Source organism: Artibeus jamaicensis, unplaced genomic scaffold (genome assembly GCF_021234435.1).
Source record: "Artibeus jamaicensis isolate MK-2021 breed Jamaican fruit bat unplaced genomic scaffold, CSHL_Jam_final contig_851, whole genome shotgun sequence".
Classification (NCBI taxonomy): domain Eukaryota; kingdom Metazoa; phylum Chordata; class Mammalia; order Chiroptera; family Phyllostomidae; genus Artibeus; species Artibeus jamaicensis.
The window spans coordinates 10,840,460-10,851,749 of NW_026521986.1; the positions used below are offsets into that span (position 1 = coordinate 10,840,460).

Here is an 11,290-nt window from a genome sequence, read left to right on the forward strand (position 1 = left end):
CTCACCCTCTTCCCCTTGTAGCTCTGTATGTGAGGGGATTGACATTCTTTCCTTTGCATCATGTCCTCTGTTGGGGACAAGGGCCAGGGATGGCACACAGCTTACCAAGCACCTTGAGTGGGTTAGGAGCTGATCATTTACTACGCAAAGACAATGCCACCTAGCCTACCAGCTGTGTCACCCATTATGACAACAACCAACATTTAACCCAAGTTTTACCGTTCCAAAACCCTCTTACACAGAGGCACTGGTACACTGCTTAAGAGTACAGACTCTGGAACTAGACCGCTCGGGTCTGAATCCCAGCTCTGCTATGCTTTGTTGTGTGGTCTAGGACCATTTACTTCTCTGTTAAGCCTCAGTTTCTTCAACTGCCAAAGAGGGATAAAACAATGATACCTACCTCCTAAAATGTTTTTCTTGAATAGCTTTAGTGAGGTATAACTGACTACAAAGAGCTGCCCATGTTCAATGGATACAATTTGATGAGCTCAGACAAATGTCAACACCTGTGATCAAAAGTGGTTTTAAAGATTAATGAGGTAGGATATCAAGGACAGTGCCTGCAACACAGTGAGGGCAGAAGTGATTACATTACCTCTTTGGGCCCCAGAAAGTCCTGTAAGGTAGACATTCTTATTAACCACAAGTACTAATGACAAAATTGAAGCTCAGAAAGGCTCAACCAGTGGAATAACACAGGGAAACAGCACCAGCACTACCCCCAGCCTTTTCCCCTTTGGAATCCACTTCCACCAAGAGTGTTGACTTTGTGTTAAACATACCAAACTTTCTCGCCAGGTCTCCTTGTGTCTGCTGGCTTTGTCTTGGTGAAATGACGCACTGAGATTGCAGGGGAGTAACAGCCAAAATAAACAATCTTTCTTGGGCACAGCAGGCTGTCAAGCCTGGGCCGAGCACCTCGGGTGCTGCTTGGGTGCTGCTCCCACTTCATCATCACCAAAACCCTAGGTGCTAGGTACTTTCAATGAGCCTTTTGTGCAAAACCTGGGGCCCAGAGCCATGAAGTTACAGGAGTGGTGTAACTTCAGGGCAGTTAGAACACAATCCAAGGTCCTCCCCGTTTATTCACAGAAAGACTTCCATCCGCCAGCAGTTACTTCTGTGCGAAACTCACTGCACTCTCACTGTGGCATCTCCCCTTCAGGACTTCAGTAGGTTTGGGGGAGACACACTGCCTCCCACCCCGAGATCATAATCCCAGCCCGGGGCCAAGAGGGCAGCTGCCAAAGAGTGACACCTGGGGTGGCCCCGCCCTGGGTTCAGCCCCTTCCCTTTCCTCCTAAATTCAGAGGCTGAGCAAGCTGGCAGCCCTCCCAACCCAGGGTCCACTCCAGAGGCAGTGCAGCCTCCAGCTCAGAGAATCCCTAGTCCAGAGCTTCTCTCCCAGGTGGAGGACGGACTGAGGATGTCTGTTTGGGCCAGAGGAGAGTACAGAGGAAATATGAGGTGTGGTCTCAATTCCACACTCACTTCATGGTTCCTGACCAGGAACTTGCACCCTTCCAAGCTGCCTCCTGAGGCAGGTTGGGAACCTGCCTTGATTCCGTCCCTGCCTCTTGATGTTTAGATTCCCCAGCTCCGCTTCTGGGCCTCCAGCACGTCCTAAGTAGAATTCCTCTCGGGTTGAAACGGGCACAATTTCCCATTCAGACATGAGGCTGGACCATGGGAGATAGGTTTTGGTTAGAAAACCTCTGAGGGGCTTGGCCTGAGCTGAGCATGCTGCTGTCTCTCTCTTTTCACTCTCTATTCGAATCTTCCACCCTCATCCATTCGAATCCTCCTTCTTGTCCAAGACAATGCTGCCCCCAGCGGCAGACTTGCAGCATACACTTGAGCAAGCACCGAAGATCTGCTGCTCTGGCCCCGGGCAGCCTGCACACTAACTCCCGCTAGCTGGGTGAGCTGGGTTCATTACAGGTCACTGTACGTGCTTCAGGTGTCTTTGTTATGGGGCATGGATTTGGCGAGGTGACTGTTCTGCCCCTAATTTAAGCCACCGGTTGTAAATATATGTCTTAGTGCCTATTAATAACCCACAGTCAGCACACTTGTCCCCTGTCACTCTGATTACTCCCGCAGTGACCCCTCTCCGCCGCGCTCCTCTCCACAGCTCCGCGTGCACTGGCAAAGCCATCCGCGGGCCTCCTGAGCTGCAGCTGGGTCTGCACGTGCTTTAAAGTTCCTCTCCTTGGCTCTCCACCCATACCCGCCTCCCCCAGCTTGCTGGCTCTTTGCTCCAGGTGGTTACTCTCTTTCGTGGCCATGACATTAGTAGGGGTAGGTGAGAAGGGACTGAAAAAATTTCAGTAGCAATTTATTCTGGTAAACCCTCAAACCCTTTACATTATATGTCTCGGTTCCTTCTGGTCTTTGGCTTATGAAAATAGTGGTTCTGGTCTCCAGCATCCAAGGTCTGTGGTTTGGATCCTGCCTTTCCACTGGGCAGGATTGCTGCAGATGCTGAACCCACTAACAGATGAGGAACTTCATCATCTCGTCCATGCAGTCTTCAGCCTCTGCTGTCTGCTTGCTTCCTCCCTGTCCCAACTTCTTTTTATAACCTTCCAAGAGAAGACTTGATGCTGGAAGTGTAAATAAATAATACCTCAAGTATAACCCAAAATGGGGATTTGATACTTAAAAGAGACCAAAGAAAAGAAGCATCTCTATGGAAGAGAATAAGAATTCAAGGAAAAGCCGTCCTGGGTTCTCTGTCCCCTGTTAACAATGGGGTTCTCACCCATAGTTGCCTCATGTGTGAAATGGGGGTACACTTCCACACCTACCCTGGTGCAGAGGGTGGCACCAGATTGTTTCTCAAGATTCCTTCAAGCTCTGAAGACACGGAGTTGAACAGAGGAATGGGTGCTACCAGCAAGTCAGGGAGAAGGAATCTTAAGAGCCTGCGATATCAGAGAGACTTCTTGATTGGTCCCCCCAAATCAGATGGCCAAGTGCGGCCTAACCAGCGTAAACATGAAGATGCTGACAATATCTGACAGGAGTAATGGCAGCCTCAGGCCGCGCTGTGATTCCATCCCTGCGGCACCACCGTTATAACTCCACCGCTTCCTGCAGATGGAGCTTCCTCTGCCCAGTGAGTTCCTCCCCATCCCGTGTGACCTCGCTTTCTGGGACCGTTCTGCATTCTGGGAACCCTTTCCTGACGATCCTAAAGACTTTCTCTGCAGGTCACACAGGACTGACCCACACTTAGAGCCCTTGCCACTTTACACTGCCATCTGTTCCCCTCCCTTGACCACCAGATCCTTGAAGAAAGGGACTTGGCCTTCTTCATCCATGCCTGGCACAGTTTCCTGCTGGTCCTGCTTGAATGGAGAGAGGTGCTATCACTTGTTTAATGGTCTACCATCTGTAAAGCTTTCTTCCCCACATTTTCTCATTCAGCCCCACACACCGCCCTGGGAGGGTGGATACAAAGAGAAGTGACTTGCCCAGGTCATTTGGTAAGTGACAGAATGGGAAGATCTAGTGCAGTTTAGAGACCACAGACCCCAGCTGGCAGGCGTCCCTGACTGTGAGCTGCTGTGTGGTAAAAAGTTTCTCCAAAAGGCAGTGTCCTCCTCCGACTTCTTCCTTTCTCTCCCATCAAGTTCAAATGTCAGGCAGCCGAGATAACTGCATCAACTCCCAAGAAAATTGGAAGTTTTAATAATCTGCCCTCTTGCTTGCTGTCAAAAAAAGGACGTCCAGCCTAAAGGAAAGTCTTGTGAGAAATTACGTGAGCGAAACTGACAACTGCCAAGAAGCAAAATCTCCATGGATTGAAAAAATGCTCCCGAGAATGGCAGTTTTGCAGCTTGTTTCATACATTAGAGTCAGTGAAGGAGATATAAGGAGGGTTACCTGCAATTCCTCGGTGGTAGACTAGGGAAGGTGAGGGGAAGGGAAGCAGAAAAATTCCTGGGATTAGGCAGAAAGTGAAACAAGAGAGACTCGTACTTCTACATGGACGGGGCCAGGTTAGTTAATGATGAACACGAACAGCACACAGAGATGGTGTGCAGGCAGCAAGATGACGGCGAGGGTTCTGTGGTCTCCTGCTGCGGTGGGAGGTGGTGCCCTGAGCGGTCTGGAAAAGGGGATTACTCTGACATTCCCCGGGTACATCATCGCAGATGCAAAAAAGACAACAGACCGGCTCAGTTACGATAAAGACTGACTTTCGTCAAGGAAGTTACTGGCCTAGGACGTGACTATCTGCTATGACTCACTTTCAGTTAGGAATGTTTCTGTTCAGACCACATGTGGTTCCTTTCAGTCTCTGAGTGTGTAAGGCCACTATGCAGGCCTCCCCTGATGGTGGCCTTACACACTCCCCTTGTCAGGTTCAGTATGTGGCCCCTTTTGTCCACATCGTCTATGTCCTCTGGCAAATGCCCTTGGCAAGCTGAGACTGTCCTCCTGGAGGCCACCAGACCTCAGGCTTCCGACATTCCCTGTGTCCTGAAGCAAGCCGTTCAATACTCTGGATGTCAGTTTTCTCATCTGTAAAACAGAAATTCAGTGTTATAAATATGCACTAGAATGCCCCCTCAGACAGACCCCAGAGCTAGGTATGTGGGCTATGGATGCAAAAATAAATAGGACCTAGTCTCTGCTCTCTAGAAAGGTAAAGTCAAACAGAGACAAATGGAAAAGTAGACCTCATGGTGGAGTAATAAAGCAGATATAGAAGAAAGACTATTAATACCTGATTTGCTTATCTCATGGGCTTGTGCCAAGAACCAAATGAGGTCATAAATATCAAGTGTTCTTAAAGCACTATGTAAATATAAGCAAATACAGTTATTTGGCTTCTGTAAGAGACACCGATTTGGCTGTTGGCTTAAATCTCCCTTCCTCTCCAAGAACTGCTCCTATAGCCAAATCCACATAATAATCGAGGTGCCCCCTTTCCAAGCACCTTTTGGCCATTTTGGTTGATTGAGCCGAATGCAGACCCCTGGCTCAAGCTGGGCCACACAGAGTTCCTGCTCTGCGTTTGTAATGGGAATGAGGGAAACTCAGTCCCATCCACCCCGGGCTCTTGTGTAGACGAGATACAGATCCTGAGGGCATGATTTTCCGACAAGGTGGGCTGAAAATGAAAGAATGACAAGCTGCCATATTTGAATAAAAGCACAGAGCAGCAGTTCAAAGAAGAAGAAAGACAAGAGGCAGAGGTCTTAGCTGATGTCTGTCCCCACCTGCAGGGAATGACATCCTAGCAAGGACCATATTTTGCTAAAGATAGGATGGGTAAGCTTCAATCAGTTGCAGCTAAAAGACTCACAATTAAACAGTTACTAAATGAATTCAACTCAGGTTAATGTAGAACAGAAGTCCTTTCTTAGCCCATGTAAGAGCTATATCATTCATTCATTCATTCAGTCAGTCAGTCAGTCAATGACTGCTATTGAATGTCAATATTTACAAGGTTCATCAGACGGAAAAAAAGTCTGACTGCTCTGTCTATGATACAAACCAGCCACTGGGTGTCAGCCTTCTAACCGGCAGGCCCTGAAAGCTCCAGAAACCACACAGTTGTGCCCTGGGAGCACTTTGTTAATACATGAACTTGCTGTCACCTGTAGTTATCCCTGAGCAGTTCCGGAGCCTTAGACATTATGACATTTATCTGCTCGTCACCTCTGCCCCTTCTGGTAGCATAAACTAGACCCCTCTCCTACCACACCCATACACACTTTTGGGGGGGGGCTGCCCCACCCTATTCCATGTTCCTCTGATGAGGCTGTTAACCATAGGCCCCCTTCCCCTGATCCCATGGTGGACATAAAACCTCAGCTGGATGATCAGAATGTCCTTCTGGAGAATCTGAATTTTGAGCTGAGATAAAAATATAGAAGGTCATCTCACAGCAGTAGCACTTACAGAAGATCCCCAGGTGCCCTGGTGAAGTTGCACTGTGCACCCCGCCCGAGCCTATAGTCCAAGCCTAGATCCTATTTTTAAGACACTTTGATGAATCTATATTTACCACGAGGGTTTTTTTCTTTTAATCTGCACAAGTCATTTGACCGAAGGCTAAAGCTTATTTCAGGAAGGCAAGTCTGCCATTGTCCCGAAGCCCCGGTTAGCTCCTTCCACACCTGTTTTCTCTTCTGCCAAACCACCTATGGCTCATTTTCGAAGAAAAAGGGATCAGGACCCAGATTCCAAAGTAGGACATAAGTGGTTCTTAAGGAAGCAGGCCTGTAATTTTTGTCATAAACGTGCTTGATGGACATTACATATTCTTTTTAATCAACACAGATTTCTCATGAAAATGCATTCCTCATCTCATAAAGATTGCCTTCCGAAGTAACACTCCCAGAACCCCAAGTAATGGGCCATTAACCCAACCCCTCATTTTACAAACAAGGAAACTAAGGTGCACAGAAAGGAAATGGCACACTAACACCCCATAACTCGATAATAATCAGCAATAACAGCTCTAGGACCAAAACTCAGGCCTTCTTAATACCGGATTACAGTTCTTTCCACTGTTCCATGCCTCCTGGGTGTGATGGTGGTCTTACCACACCTCTAATGGCCTGGGCTCTTAAAGTTTCATCTGTGTGTTTCTCACATTCACACAGTTGCTTCCAAAGCTCATCAAAGTGCTTGGCGACTAGGTCAGGACTGGTTCCCAGCTTTAGACAAGTAGGCACATACCAGTCTCTCCAGTAGCACAGTTGCAGGGCTGGTGTTGAGTCCAAATTGCCATTGCAGGCTTCCCTCACGGTCAAGTTAAGCTGCCCCTTGGGGAACCTTGGTGCCCCTTCCTGCCTGCTGACCTCAGATGGGGCCATTTCAGGCATCAGAGGTGTAGAATAAGGTTAACCCTAAGACAGAAGTAGTCTGAGTATTAGATCCCTTTCATTCCAATATAGTCCTTGGCCCCCAAAGCCACCTATGGCTTTGGTATTTCTTCAACATCTCTTCTACAGTCAACCACATACCTGGGATTAGACCAAGCCTTAGCCCTGAAACTCGCCTTATTAGCTTCCTTCCTTCAGGACAATGGACCACCATTGGCTTTATTTTTGCATAACCAAAGAGCCAACTCGGACAAGTCTTGAAAAACAATCTTCCCCAACATCCTTTGCTGTACCCAACCCAGGATTCATCAGGTACCTCTTTTAGAGGTCAGCTATTCTCTTCAATGAAACTTTAATTAATTTTTACCTCCCTTAAGTCCTTCTATGTAAGCATTGGGAGTTTGATAGTATCATCACATAACATATAACAAGCACCTTTTACATATAGGTCCCTGTGCCAGAAGCAAGAGATGTAGGAATAAGATAACAGGCTTTCCTAAATGAAACAGATAAAAGGTATACAAGGCTGCAACATCCATCCCAGGGCCCCTGCCCCAAAGATGACAGAAAGGGCATGGGGAGGGGATAGAAGAAGGGGGGTAGGGGTAGACCAGAAGGAAGAGGCAGTAATCAGTCTGAAGACTATTTGCTAGTAAAACCAGAACAGCCTGACATTAAGTCTATTTAAGGACAGTCTCAAGAGAGAAATCTTATTAGCCAAAACTATCCAAATAAATCCACTTTCTAAATATGTAGCTAAGGCTTTCACTCCCCCACAACTGCATATAGAAAAATCCTGCAAGAATAATTTTTTTCAACACACCATCTGAAATACAGGATGCTGTCTCCATTTGACAAGCAAAATAACCAAGGTGGAGATGATGAATGACTTGCCCACTGTTATGCCACGAGGCAGTAAAACACTGGACACTGGTTCTGAGGAGCTCCCTGGCCTTACATTTCATGCATGGCTGGTGGTTCTGTGAGCATCGCAGATACCTATCACTGCATAACAAGCCACCCCAAAACGTAGCCACTTAACAACAATAACCATCTGTTGGTGCGTGATTCTGCAGTTGGAACTATTCTTCACATCTCACTGGGGTCCCTCGTGAGCCTGCAATCTTCTGATGGGTTGACTAGAGCAGGCTGATACTAATGGCCTCACTTGCAGGACTGGGGCCCTGATGCTTACTGTCAGCTTCTCTGCAGCTGATGTCATTCAGTAGTCTAGCACAGGCTTCTCTGGCTGCAGGAGGGTGCCAAGAGTGCCACCAGGGAGATGCAGGTGCTCTTAGGCCTTGGTTCTAGAACTTGCACAATGTCACTTTTGCCACATCCTGCTGGTCAGAGCAGGTTGCAAGGCCAGCTCAAATTCAAGAAGTGGGGAAATAGACTGCACCTTTTGATAGCAGGAGATGCAAAATATTGTGACCGTGCTTCTCATAGTGAGAGGTAGCTCTTTTTTACCAGTCCACACACAAGGGCTATTATTGTCACAGCCAGGAATTGGCCAGAATCTACTAGTCCCTGCTGCCTAGAGGGATAGTGGCAAGAAACATGTACACTGGAGTGCGGAAGCTTGGAGACAGCCTAGCCCCTGGATGATACCCAGACTCCTGGGATATTTTCCCAAATACATGCTGAAACTATAATTGCAGTTGCAGACTATTAACCATTGTGTGGGTGCATTAGGTGATTCCTGCCTGGGCATCCATGCGCAGGTGCACAGGTCAGACATCATACATTCATGGGCAATGATTTCTCAGGTGACAGGCTGGCATCTCCAGGCTGACATCATTTCTCCAAAGACAGTTACTATAGAGTAATAAGTAAAACCACATAAATGAATTTAGAAATTTTCTTCAGATTTCAAAATGTGTTTTAAAAGGAAAAACTTTTCGACCCGGCTGGTGTGGCTCAGTGGATTGAGCGCTGGCCTTTGAACCAAAGGGCTGCCTGTTCAATTCCCAGTTGGGGCACATGCCTGGGTTGCAGGCCAGGTCCCCAGTAGGGGGCGTGTGAGAGGTAACCAACACATTGATGTTTCCCCCCCTCTCTTTCTCCATCCCTTCCCCTCTAAGAATAAAATATTTCAAGTAGAATAAATAAATAAAAATAAAATAAATTAAATACTTTTCTAGCCTTGATTCTTGTTTGTCTTTATAGGCAGACCTCTTGATTTCTGGCAGAACAACAACAAAAATTGGCTCCAACAAGGCCAGCAAGTGAGGAAAGAGCCAGAAATGGCTCAGCACAAGATAACTAAGAGAAGTCAACATTGCTAAAAATGAATTTGTCCTGTCCAGGGGGAGGCCAATTGAATGCAAATTATTTTACAGCTTCATTGAGGCATAAATGATACAACAAGCTGTGCATATTTATAGTAGATGATAAGATGTTGCAGCTATTACCTATGGAAGCACCAGTACAATCAAGATCATGAACACATACGCCAGTCCCATAAGTTTTCTTGTGCCGCTTCGTAATCCCTCCCATCTGACCTTCTCCCCTTTCTCCATCTCCAGGCCATTGCTAATCTGCTTTCTTGTTGCTGTGGATGACTTTACATTTCTAAAATTTTCTATAAACGGGATTACCAAGTATGCACTCTTTTTTTGTCTGGTTTCTTTCACTTTCCAGATTGAGTTTTATCACTAGTGTTGAATACAGCAATAGTTTATTCCTTTTAATTGCTGAGTAGCATACTGCTGTACCAATATACCAGAATTATCTATTTTCCTATTGATGGACATTGGGGTCATGCTGTGTACTGATGTCTTCCCCCATGAAAATTCATGTGTTGAAGCCCTTACCCCCAACGTGACTGTATTTGGGAATAGAGTCTTTAGGAGGTAATTAAGATAAAGTAGCCCTGACCGGTGTGGCTTGGTTGATTGGGCATCATCCCATAAAGTAAAAGGTTGCTTGTTCGATTCCCGGTCAGGGCACATGCCTGGGTTGTAGGCCAGGTCCCCGGACTGGGGCACGAATGAGAGGCAGCCAGTAGATGTCTTTCTCTCACATCAGTGTTTCTCTCCTTCCCTTCTTCCTTCCTTTCCTCTCTTTCTAAAAATAAATAAATAAAGTCCTTAAAAAAAGATGAAATGAAATCATAAGGTGGGTCCCTAATCAGATAGAAGTAGTGTCCTTATAAAAGAAACCCCAGGGAACTCATGCACTCACTCGAATGCCCTCTCTCTGCCCCTCTACCCCCACGCCCAGCACAGAGGAAAGGACACAGCCGCCATCTGCAAGCCAGGAAGAGAACCCTTACCAGAAGCTGAACCCTGCTAGAAACTTGATCTCGGACCTCTCCAAAAATTGTGAGACAATGAACTTCTGTTGTTTCAGACATGTAGTCTACAGTGTTTTGTTATGGCAACCTGAGTAGACCAATAGAGATTATTTATACTTTGGGGCTATTGCAAATGAAGCTCCTAGGAACCTTTGTGTGGACAAAAGTTTTTGTTTCTCTTCAGTACATATCTACAAGTGGAATGGCCGGGTTCTGTGATATGTGTACACACGTACATTATTTTTATTTCTTTTTAATATCAAACGGGTAAAGTGCCGATGTCGTTACAAGGTTTGAGGGAGACACATCTCACACAAGAGCATGAACACCCAATTATTACACTTAAGAACTACAGAAGGATCTGCACATTACCTTTTTAAAAAAATTGTTGTTCAAGTACAATTGTCTCCGTGTACATTACCTTTTTAAGAAACTGTCAACACTGTTTTCCAAAGTGGCTGTAACGTTTTTCAACCCCTCCAGCAGGGCATAGGACTTCCAATTGCTTTACATTCTCACCAATACTTAGCACAATCTTTTTTATTTTAAATAATTTAAATAGCAATTTAAATCACTATTCTGGTAAATGTGCCATAGCATCTCATTGTGGGTTTAGCTTGTATCTCCCGAATGGCCAAGGCTGTTGGTTGTTTTTTCATATACTTATTTGCCATCCCTCTATCTTCTTCAGAGAAGGATCTATTCAAGTCTTTTGCCCTTTTTTAAAATTGACTATGAAATAACAATATAAATTCAAATGAGCATAAGCATAAAAAATTAGATCCAAAATCTTGCTGCCTGTCCAGGTTGGGCAGGCCTGTGAAGGGAGACCCGACATGCAGGAAAAGTGTGTGGATGTTGAAAACTTGGAAAGGGGTGATGAGGGCTGAAAGGAGACTGGTAGGTCCGCAGGTAGATTTTGCCAGCTTCACAATTCTGTCTAAGTTTGGCCTCCAGTCCCTCTTAACAGTTTTCTCACCATTAACACCTAATTTCAGCCCCCAGATTTTTTGAGAGCCTCAGTTTCATAGCATGTTTTATAGGGGTTTCTTGTTTCAGGAATGCACCATATGTTGCTCTTGCCTGAAGAAGTTTGCCAAGAAGCCTGGCTGGTGTGGCTCTGTGGACTGAGCACTCGCCT

The 11,290-nt window shown here is 46.1% G+C and overlaps 1 non-coding gene across 1 annotated transcript; it reads right to left on the reverse strand.

Annotated features, from left to right (window-relative positions):
- Positions 1-10,406: 10,406 nt before the first annotated feature.
- Positions 10,407-10,510, reverse strand: LOC119036611 (small nucleolar RNA U13). Its single transcript, XR_005080038.2, has one exon. It is a non-coding gene; the product is annotated as a small nucleolar RNA U13 (small nucleolar RNA).
- Between the last annotated feature and the right edge of the window lie 780 nt (positions 10,511-11,290).